Source organism: Panulirus ornatus, chromosome 42 (genome assembly GCF_036320965.1).
Source record: "Panulirus ornatus isolate Po-2019 chromosome 42, ASM3632096v1, whole genome shotgun sequence".
Classification (NCBI taxonomy): domain Eukaryota; kingdom Metazoa; phylum Arthropoda; class Malacostraca; order Decapoda; family Palinuridae; genus Panulirus; species Panulirus ornatus.
This window is the reverse complement of record NC_092265.1, coordinates 26640273-26652136: the sequence shown is the minus strand read 5'-3', so window position 1 is coordinate 26652136 and position 11864 is coordinate 26640273. Positions and strand designations below refer to the sequence as shown.

The following is an 11864-nucleotide window of genomic DNA, read 5'->3' as shown; positions in this document are numbered from 1 at the left end:
ACGGAGAAACTCAATACAATATTTTTATTATAACTTTCCTTAATCTTGAAAAATGAATCAATCAGAGAGAAGAATAGCCCTAGCCATATGAAGATTGGCTAACCGACTCCTTGCACATTGTGTAGAAACTGATTTCTTTGAGGGTTGCTTTATGGAAGGCACGGTAGCGTCGGAAGAGTTTCATTTTTTCTTTGAAGACGAAGGAAATTATCCCCGTCAATTTATGGATTTTTTTTGGGCGGGATAATGTTCCCATTTTTTTTTCTTTGTTTTTCAACGTCCCTATGTAGATATTATGTGCCATCCGCTACTGGGAGAAAGCCAGACTTCCGCCAGATTAACGTAATCCTTGTCGGGGCGAAACTAAAGTTGTCTTGGTGTTGGTTCCTCAGTGATAACCCAAACACACAAACACACCTCCAGTGTCCACTCTAGGGCCGTGTTCTCCTGCAGCACCAGCAGGAAGAAAGAACTCAGGTTCCTCACCAACTGAATCTTTTGGCACGGGGGACGTGTGTCATCTCGACACGCCTTTTAACGCCCGTACGTGGTGCGGAGTGCAGTCGGTCTGTAACGTAGGACATGTCATGTGTTATTGGTCCCAGTCGGTCTAGAACGCTGGGCCTGACATGTGTTGGGGGACCAAGTCGGTCTTGAATGGAGGGCCTGACGTGTGTTGGGGGACCAAGTCGGTCTTGAATGGTGGGCCTGACAGGTCTTGAGACCTGCCATGTGTCCCTGAAGGTGGGCCTAACAAGTGGGGTGGGCTGCATTTCCTCATGGATGGTGGGTCTGGTAGGGAGTGTGGGCTGCAGTGCCACTTGAGTGGGCGAGGTCACTTGGTCAGCATCAGTGGGACGGTGAGGTTTCACTTATGCACAGCGACCGTTGACGGAAAGTGGTGTCACGTTGGCAAGAAGTGCCTTCTTGTAGGAGGCATAGCAGGGGTACTGGATGACGGCAATCCCGCGGTGGTTCTCGTACGTGGATGCAGCCAGGATACTTCTCCGTGGTGGGGCTCGCTTCGTGGTTGGTGGATGTGGCCCTCCCCGCCACATGGTCACAGTGGTTGACCTATTTTACGTCAACACATTACGAGGTCAACCTTCACCAAATCCATATGGCGTTCATACCATCTTCACCCATATTCCATTTCCTCCAATTCCACTTTTGGGTATTCCACCTCCATATCCACACAGCCACATTCCACCCCATCCATGACTTCCACGTACGGGTATTCCACCAATTCCACTCCATCCATCTCTTCAACGTCTGGGTATTCCACCTCCATATCCACACAGCCAAATTCCACTCCATTCATCACTTCCACGTCTGGGTATTCCACTTTCATGTCCACACAGCCATAGCCCATGTCAAATACATGGACATATTCAAATTCCATCTCCTGGACAAAGGAGGATCGTCCTACCTCCTTGGTGAAAATTATTATATTGAAGTGTTCGAGGAAAGGTTGAGGGAGCTTGCAAGGCGGAGCAGAGATGTTCACTCGACAGAGGTCACAGCTCAAATGATGCTCTCGGTCCCGGCTCCCGCCCTTATATAACCTGGGAACTGATCATATCCTAGCATAGCTTAATATAGAGAAGTCTAATATAGTGAAGCCAATACTTTAATACAGTTAAGTTTATTTCTCAATAGTTTAATACATGTGCCTGACAACAGTTCCTTCACCCGTACAATGTCCCGTCACAGAACTCAAGGATTGTCATTATGATTCGTTTTTATCAGCAGAAATTAGATTAAAGTGACTAAAGATAAGTGGTTTAATATGTTATGTGTGTTCTCTGTCATCATAAAGATGGCCATCTACCCTGATGTGTAAAGAAAACATCAATTTTGTCGAGGCTGTGGTGAAGATAAGAACACAATGATATGATAATATGGTCATACAATGGTGTAGTCAAGATGTTGTGTTAGAACTATGTAGTGAAGATGGGAGTGTAGTAAAGAGGATGATTTAGTGAAAATATATATGTTTCTTCACGCTGAGCCATTCCATATAGATGAATATATCTATAATCTAATTGCGGTAAATTACCATATGACTTTAACGGCACCAGCCAGCAGGAAAAATGTCGGATATAGGAGTGACTGAATATTTTGTCGGGTACATAAATAATTGAATATTTGGTACGATCGATCAAAATGCTTTTTATAGGCAAATAATTTCTGATTTTTCAAATGATTTTTTCCATCTGTTGGAACTAGTGTAAGTAATTAAAGATATGAAAACCGATGGAAAAGTTCAGTTAACGCTTTTACGAATGTCTTGCTGCGTGTTTAGGAAGAGCAGTAAACTACAGGAATATATTGGTCTAATGTCCCCTGCTCATCCAACAGCAGATATTGTATGGTCTGAGACATTATTTCTGGTGGAGGTGGATTCTCTCCGGCATTGCGGAAATCACTTCCACAAACTTGCGCCATTTTGCACAAATACAGATCCGATATGATGCATTTCCCAGCTCTGTTACGTTATGGACCCTAGTCATCCTAGCCTAGCCTAGCCAAAATAAAAAGGTGTGGAATAATGTGCAACATTTCTCCTTCATTACAAGTGATAATAAACCTAGGCTATACAGCAACCAGGAACGTCCATATTTGTCTAACTTCTCACATGTCTGTGTCATCTGTCTGCAAACATGTCGACCATTACCATGAGGGCAATTGCGGCTTTTGATTTTGAATATCACACGTTTCCTCTCTGCCGTGAGATCTTCATACTTAAATAAAATGGTGGGCCGTAAGAAATATATGTCCATCGAAGGTCAACTATATGGCTCAGTTCCATCATCAGTTTCTAAGAAAATTGAAAAGGTGAGGTCCCAACTAGATTGGAACTCGGGTTGCTGGATTTAGAGTCGAGAGTGCTAACCCCTACACCATGGGACCTGATAAGAAAAGATGTGATTTCATCTGAATGTTTTACATATAATCAACCAGAGACCATTCCTCCCTCCCTGCCTGAAGGGTTCAAGGTTTTCTAGAAGGTTCTCGAAGATTCTGGGTAGGAACTGCCATTGAGAGGACGTAGTTATACGTATCATTAATGATATTGTTGTTGACTTTCTGATTAAGAAAGATAGATAGATAGATAGATAGATAGATAGGTTAAAAACAGATATTAGATACATCAATAGATGCGTAATGCTGTATATGTCAACTTTCACAGAAATCAGTGATATCTGCGTTATTCTGCAAGAAATACATGTACATGGATGCAGCGATAATATTGGTTAGGTATAAGACCAGTCGTGTTGAGATTGTAGTGAATGTGACCATTGACTTCAACCTTAATGGTGTAGTGATGATAAAGTTGTAGTGAAGATAAATCTTGAAGTGACTCATAAGGTTGTTGTGAGTACAAGGATGCATCGTAAATGAGTACTTCCTACCTGAAAGTCAACAATTACAAAATTGATCAAGTATAACAACATCCTCGGACAACCAACTACAAACACCAACCATAGAGTGAACCTGACTGTCACCTAACGACGACCTCTCAAAGGTAAGGATCTTACCAGAATCTTCGAGAACCTTCTAGAAAACCTTGAACCCTGCAGTCAGGGAGGGAGGAATGGCCTCTGGTTGATTATATGTAAAACATTTAGATGAAATCACATCTTTTCTTATCAGGTCCCATGGTGTAAGGGTTAGCACTCTGGACTTTGGATCCAGCAATCCGAGTTCGAATCTCGGTGGGACCTCATCTTTTCAGTTTTCTTCTGCCTTTCAGATAAATATAGATAGATAGATAGATAGATACATACATAGTTAGATTGATTGATTGATCGAGCGATATTTAGATAGGTATATAGATAGATAAGTTTCATCAATACTGTATCTTACGCCATCTCCTGTTGCTGGACATATGTTCAACCAGCATTGGAAAACCTCCAGTAGACCTTAATGTAAAGCAAGATAATAACAAAACCTGCTATAAAAGAATACGATCAACTCCCCAGTGCAGAAATATTGTGACCAGAAAGTCTTCTAGCAAGATGTCAGACACTTCCACGGCAATCACGAACATAGCATGAAATATTTGAACATCAACAATAACAAAACTAATGATGAATGAAACTATAACAAGAAAAATGGTAAACATATGAAAAATAGTGTTCTAGATTATGCTTCTAGAAAACAGAAACTTTAACGAAAACTGTGAAAAGAAATACCCATCTGCCTGATACGACACAGTAAAAGAACCATCCCACAACCAACTCTAAACTGAACCTGACTGTCCCCTAACAACGTCCTCTCAATGGTATTTATCTTACCAGAATCTCGTAGAACTTTCCAGAAAATCAAGAACTCTGCAGGCAAGGAGGGAGGAATGGCCTCTGGCTGCTGATGATAACCACATTATTCTATATATATACTTTTACCTACAACCGAAGGTTGACCGGCCAGCCCAAGTGGCTACAGAGGTTGTATCCATGAAAGAAACGGACCCACCAGCAGACGAATTCGGTTGGCAGGTTGTATTGAAGAAGAGGAAAAAGAAGGTTGTCCAACCAGCCCAACCAGAAGGGTGTAGCAGAGAAACGAAAGAAGGCTGCCCAACCAACCTGAGTGGTAGTAAGGATGGCTGCTCCACAACCCCAGGTCGTTAGGCAGACTGTAGCCATGGAAGAAAGGAAGGCTGCTCGTCCACCAGCTCAGGTACCGAGTGAGCGTGTAGCTATGCTGGCTGACCCACCAGCCTGGGTAGATAGCTACGCCCAGATGGCTATGTCGGGTGCAGCAAAGAAGCAAACCCCACAACTACTCCACGAGGTTTGCAAGCCTGCACCCAAAAAGATGAAGACGAAGGTTGCCACACTACCCAATGCACCACCACATGTCTAGAAAGGGAAAAGGTGAACAGAATGGCTGGAGGTCCCACTCCAACAACAAAATCACCTTAGGAGCCAAGTTCCATCCATCATTGGAAAAAAAAGAAAAAAATATATATATATATTTTTTCTTTCTTTCAAACTATTCGCCATTTCCCGCATTAGCGAGGTAGCGCTAAGAACAGAGGACTGGGCCCCTGAGGGAATACCCTCACCTGGCCCAATTCTCTGTTCCTTCTTTTGGGAAAAAAAAAAAAAAAAAAAAAACGAGAGGGGAGGATTTCCAGCCCCCCGCTCCCTCCCCTTTTAGTCGCCTTCTACGACACGCAGGGAATACGTGGGAAGTATTCTTAATCCCCTATCCCCAGGGATAATATATGTATATATATATATATATATATATATATATATATATATATATATATATATATATATATATATATATATATATATATATATATATATATATATATATATATATATATATATATACAAACTACATTGCAACTTAAATATAAATAGAATCATCAAGCTTCACTATAATAGCTTTACTATATTTAAATATAAACAAGGTCTAACCGAGGTTACTTGGTTGAGCAAGACGTGAGAATATCATCAATTGGCCCTCCAGCCCTGGGTTGAAATTGTCGTTCTGACGTATTTCGAGTTCAGTGCTGATACAGGACCATTGATTATAGGACGATCTTGTTAGTCTGTGTAACTTCGCCTGACCCAACCCACGTCTTCAATGGCTTTCTGTTACTACAAACGGGATTACAAAGGAAAGGCCTCCTTTGTTAGTTTCATGAATACCTTCGTTCAAATGAAGGGAAAGACTATTACTATGAAGCGGTACCTTATCAGCAGGAAAGAGCTGCAGCAACGGTATGAAAGTTACTGCAAGATACATAACGAGCCCGTGGCTTCCAACGTAAACATCGGCCGCCATTTGGGTTCACTCGGCATCATGTGTGACACCAAGATTGGACCCGTTGGGAAACAGGAACGATACTATTCTGGTATCATGTGGCTCGATGGCGCAGGATCACCAACTGAAATGCAAAGAAAATGGAGAAAGCCGCCCAAACGTATCATGAAGGCCGTGCAAGAGAAGATCGAGAGGAATCGGTTGAGAGACGATATCGCTCACAGTATATTGAAATTTATGCCCAAGACTTCCCCTGATCTCCAGACACAGCCAGCCACAGAGACCACCAGCACCGCTTCCCAGACACAGCAAGTCACAGAGACCACCAGCCCCGCTTTCCAGACTCAGCAAGTCACAGAGACCACCAGCCCCGCTTCCCTGACACAGCAAGTCACAGAGACCACCAGCCCCGCTCCCCAGACACAACCAGTCACAGAGACCACCAGCCCCGCTCTCCAGACACAGCCAGACACACAGCCCACCAGCCCCGTCCCCCACACAGAGCCACAAGATCCTGATATTGAGAAGACAAATGAATTTCTCGATGATTTTTTGCTTTCACTGGAGAAGAACTGATGAGTTCCTTATAGACAAGACAAAATGTTAAAAAAGGAATCTATATAAGTTCACTTATGGAGTGAGATCTTTGACGGAGCTGTGCTGCCTACCAAAGGGTGATCTTTGCTGTCGTGCACTAACCTCATGAGGGCGGAGTCCGGCTACACTTTCTTTACCGAGGAAAAGATCTCTGCACTAATATTGAGTTTCTCCGTTGGTGTCAGGGTAAACACCCATCCCCCCCGAAGCTTGGTTACCTTTCCGTGGTGGGGGGGACTTCATGGATTGGGCAGTAGCAACCATCGTTGGTTGCTTCTGTTCAATCCATGAACGAAAAACCAAGCATCTTGAACGTAATTGTCGTATAAATTCACTTGGTGTTAAAACTGACGCGAAAGCGGTTGTCTCAATTTTGTCAGAAATGTTTGTGCGTTTCGGCCTGATGGCGGGAGTCGGTTTGACGCTGTGGTCATGAGGGAATACGAGGCAGTGAAGTGGAATTACCGTATTTCTGTGGTCTTAATAGTAAAACGAAACTTTTCGTTTTCTCCATCAATCTAGAGGTGTTGTAGACCACCATCCTTAAGGTTGTAAGGTAATGGTAACTACAAGGTTATGACCTCAGCAAATTTGTGATGGAAAGTGCAGGAAATCTGGTAATGTATATGATAAAAATTAGATAGTTGCATAATGAATGTGTAATAAAATTTTGTCTTCTCTGTTCCCGTGTAATTCAACACTTTTGTTACTGACCCACAATGATGGGTCAATGTTCTCATTAAGTAACCGCCGACTTACGTCTGGAGGTCAGGTCATTTAGAATGAAGGTTATGTGTAATAATCGCATGAGTGTTTGCATATGAGTTTCAGGACTCATCATGGCCGATATCCAGGGTAAGGATTCATAAGCCTGCCTAACTAATCTCATTCTTCCATGTAAGGTACTCCAGTGATCAGGGACTGACGTATCATCCAAGTATGTTGTGTTAAGAGCACGTTAAAGGACGTGTAATAAATTATCTAAGAATGATTCCTCACAACCTAATTTAAACAACGTTATAAATTCCTCCCAAGACGTACAGTTTCCAATGTCATCTGCGTCATAGACAACCCTAGCTTAATTGTTAGGCTTGTTGAAATTAATGAGATTTTTAGCAGCCGATATAAGCGCTCTGTCTCCTGAATCACCATTATGTTCAACATTGCCCTCTGCATTTCTAATCCACCGATCAGACTTTGACAGTTTACCATCAAATAGCTCGTGTGGTTCCCTAGCTTGTTTTAGTGTGAAAACAGTTTTTTGTGAAGGATTTGATTGTCCTGAGTTTTTGTGATGTGGAGGGGAAGGTGGGTGTGGGTGTGGTAAAGTGTGAGAAGGTTTCTGTGGGTCATCTGTGTCACCAGAATCTGTCAAAATAACTTTGTGTGACGTCGCCATTTTAGAAGGCTGGTTCCGTTTATAATAAGGCATTCTAGGTAATTTTCTAAGTACATATGAACCTTTACGATTACCACGTGGAATATCTTCGGACATGTAATACAATCTTAATTAAAGTGTTTAAGTAATAATCCCTCGAAAAAATCAAAATACAAATAACACTATTCTCATAATCGAAAATACATAACATGAATATTATTTGAAAATATTGTAATGAAATAAAGGCAATAAAAAGGCTGGCATAACAATATAACATATCAATACAAGATTCTGTATGTTAAAGTAATCATCACTAAAAGCAGTAGTATCAATGTATGAAAACATAAGAAAAAATATATGCAAGAATAACTGAAAACTTAGATTAATTTGCTAAACTACAAAGATGAATAATCATATTACCCAAAAGTATATATATGTCTATATTCATAGATTAGGAACTAGTAACACACAAAAGGAGCATATCTCACAGAGTGAACCATTTTGACACAGTTCTTACCTGAATGAGAGATTCGCTCACGAAGACGTCTTGGGTGTAGCGAGGTGAAGATATGTGCAGAGTAGCGGCTGGCTGGGTGTAGCGAGGTGAAGACGTGTGCAGAGTAACGGCTGGCTGGGTGTAGCGAGGTGAAGACGTGTGCAGAGTAGCGGCTGGCTGGGTGTAGCGAGGTGAAGACGTGTGCAGAGTAGCGGCTGCTTGGGTTTAGCGAGGTGAAGATGTGTGCAGAGTAGCGGCTCGCTGGGTGTAGCGAGGTGAAGATGTGTGCAGAGTAGCGGCTGGCTGGGTGTAGCGAGGAAAGTTGAGTGAGCGACAATGGCTGGACCACGCGATGCTGACGTCTGGGATGTCGCCACGGCTGATGATGACGCGTCTCTGGAGCAGTTGACAAGATGACCTCCACGTTGGTGTTGGCAGGATGGCTGACCTTGCTTGACACGTCTGGATGTGATGACAACACTGCACGGCGGTGGCGCTGTCTTGATGTCCTTGCAAGCGACACAGTGTCAGCAATGCAATAAAGGCGTATCTTCAATGCACTGAGGTACGGGTGATGGAGAACGTAGCCGGCCGTGAGTTCCGCCCTTAACGTCCACAGGAGGGAGCACCAGGACTGTGTCAGGTAGGCTTGTATGACTGCTGGCAACACCAGACGTAGAAATATGAAGTAGATGTGACGGTCGTGTGTGGTCACGTGGGTTCTTACGTCACTGCCACCATTTGTAAGGTTGAGTTGAGAGGAAGGAAATCAGGTCTTCTTCGTCTGTGGTACTCAATGAAGATCAGGCGGCCTTTGTAGATTTATTACAACAAAACGTGTACGTCCATCTGTAGTATTCTGAGCTATAGTCTTATGACACACTACGACACACTCTAGTGAACAGTGTGACGATGCTGGCTAGTGTGTCCCCTCAGGTCACACTGGCAGGGGTTATATGGGAGTCCGTTAACACCCATTCAACAACGTGTTCAAATAACAGATCAGCTCTTACGTGTTCAAACATCCTGATTAACAGTAGCCCGTGGGAACAGTGAGCCCGTGGCAACATGCATCTAACTCTATGTAACTCACAGTAAAATGATAATAACAAATACCTAATGAGAAATTAATGGAAGTGTGCGTGAGTCTTATATATATATATATATATATATATATATATATATATATATATATATATATATATATATATATATATATATATATATATATATATATATATATATATATATATATATATATATATATATATATATATATATATATATATATATATATATATATATATTGGTATATATTGGTATATATATATTGGTATACATGGGGTGTTCAGTGTTGTAAATGGAAATGGTGAAGAGCTTGTAGATTTATGTGCTGAAAAAGGACTGATGATTGGGAATACCTGGTTTAAAAAGCGAGATATACATAAGTATACTTATGTAAGTAGGAGAGATAGCCAGAGAGCGTTATTGGATTACGTGTTAATTGACAGGCGTGCGAAAGAGAGACTTTTGGATGTTAATGTGCTGAGAGGTGCAACTGGAGGGATGTCTGATCATTATCTTGTGGAGGCTAAGGTGAAGATTTGTATGGGTTTTCAGAAAAGAAGAGTGAATGTTGGGGTGAAGAGGGTGGTGAGAGTAAGTGAGCTTGGGAAGGAGACCTGTGTGAGGAAGTACCAGGAGAGACTGAGTACAGAATGGAAAAAGGTGAGAACAATGGAAGTAAGGGGAGTGGGGGAGGAGTGGGATGTATTTAGGGAATCAGTGATGGATTGCGCAAAAGATGCTTGTGGCATGAGAAGAGTGGGAGGTGGGTTGATTAGAAAGGGTAGTGAGTGGTGGGATGAAGAAGTAAGAGTATTAGTGAAAGAGAAGAGAGAGGCATTTGGACGATTTTTGCAGGGAAAAATGCAACTGAGTGGGAGATGTATAAAAGAAAGAGACAGGAGGTCAAATGAAAGGTGCAAGAGGTGAAAAAAAGGGCAAATGAGAGTTGGGGTGAGAGAATATCATTAAATTTTAGGGAGAATAAAAAGATGTTCTGGAAGGAGTTAAATAAAGTGCGTAAGACAAGGGAGCAAATGGGAACTTCAGTGAAGGGCGCAAATGGGGAGGTGAAAACAAGTAGTGGTGATGTGAGAAGGAGATGGAGTGAGTATTTTGAAGGTTTGTTGAATGTGTTTGATGATAGAGTGGCAGATATAGGGTGTTTTGGTCGAGGTGGTGTGCAAAGTGAGAGGGTTAGGGAAAATGATTTGGTAAACAGAGAAGAGGTAGTAAAAGCTTTGCGGAAGATGAAAGCCGGCAAGGCAGCAGGTTTGGATGGTATTGCAGTGGAATTTATTAAAAAAGGGGATGACTGTATTGTTGACTGGTTGGTAAGGTTATTTAATGTATGTATGACTCATGGTGAGGTGCCTGAGGATTGGAGGAATGCGTGCATAGTGCCATTGTACAAAGGCAAAGGGGATAAGAGTGAGTGCTCAAATTACACAGGTATAAGTTTGTTGAGTATTCCTGGTAAATTATATGGGAGGGTATTGATTGAGAGGGTGAAGGCATGTACAAAGCATCAGATTGGGGAAGAGCAGTGTGGTTTCAGAAGTGGTAGAGGATGTGTGGATCAGGTGTTTGCTTTGAAGAATGTATGTGAGAAATACTTAGAAAAGCAAATGGATTTATATGTAGCATTTATGGATCTGGAGAAGGCATATGATAGAGTTGATAGAGATGCTCTGTGGAAGGTATTAAGAATATATGGTGTGGGAGGCAAGTTGTTAGAAGCAGTGAAAAGTTTTTATCGAGGATGTAAGGCATGTGTACGTGTAGGAAGAGAGGAAAGTGATTGATTCTCAGTGAATGTAGGTTTGCGGCAGGGGTGTGTGATGTCTCCATGGTTGTTTAATTTGTTTATGGATGGGGTTGTTAGGGAGGTAAATGCAAGAGTTTTGGAAAGAGGGGCAAGTATGAAGTCTGTTGGGGATGAGAGAGCTTGGGAAGTGATTCAGTTGTTGTTCGCTGATGATACAGCGCTGGTGGCTGATTCATGTGAGAAACTGCAGAAGCTGGTGACTGAGTTTGGTAAAGTGTGTGAAAGAAGAAAGTTAAGAGTAAATGTGAATAAGAGCAAGGTTATTAGGTACAGTAGGGTTGAGGGTCAAGTCAATTGGGAGGTGAGTTTGAATGGAGAAAAACTGGAGGAAGTGAAGTGTTTTAGATATCTGGGAGTGGATCTGGCAGCGGATGGAACCATGGAAGCGGAAGTGGATCATAGGGTGGGGGAGGGGGCGAAAATTCTGGGGGCCTTGAAGTATGTGTGGAAGTCGAGAACATTATCTCGGAAAGCAAAAATGGGTATGTTTGAAGGAATAGTGGTTCCAACAATGTTGTATGGTTGCGAGGCGTGGGCTATGGATAGAGTTGTGCGCAGGAGGATGGATGTGCTGGAAATGAGATGTTTGAGGACAATGTGTGGTGTGAGGTGGTTTGATCGAGTGAGTAACGTAAGGGTAAGAGAGATGTGTGGAAATAAAAAGAGCGTGGTTGAGAGAGCAGAAGAGGGTGTTTTGAAGTGGTTTGGGCACA

At 42.3% G+C, this 11864-nt stretch overlaps 1 non-coding gene across 1 annotated transcript; it reads left to right on the top strand.

Annotated features, from left to right (window-relative positions):
• The first annotated feature begins 3656 nt into the window (after window positions 1–3656).
• On the top strand, window positions 3657–3728 carry TRNAQ-UUG (transfer RNA glutamine (anticodon UUG)). The gene has a single exon. It is a non-coding gene; the product is annotated as a tRNA-Gln (tRNA).
• The last annotated feature ends 8136 nt before the right edge of the window (window positions 3729–11864 follow it).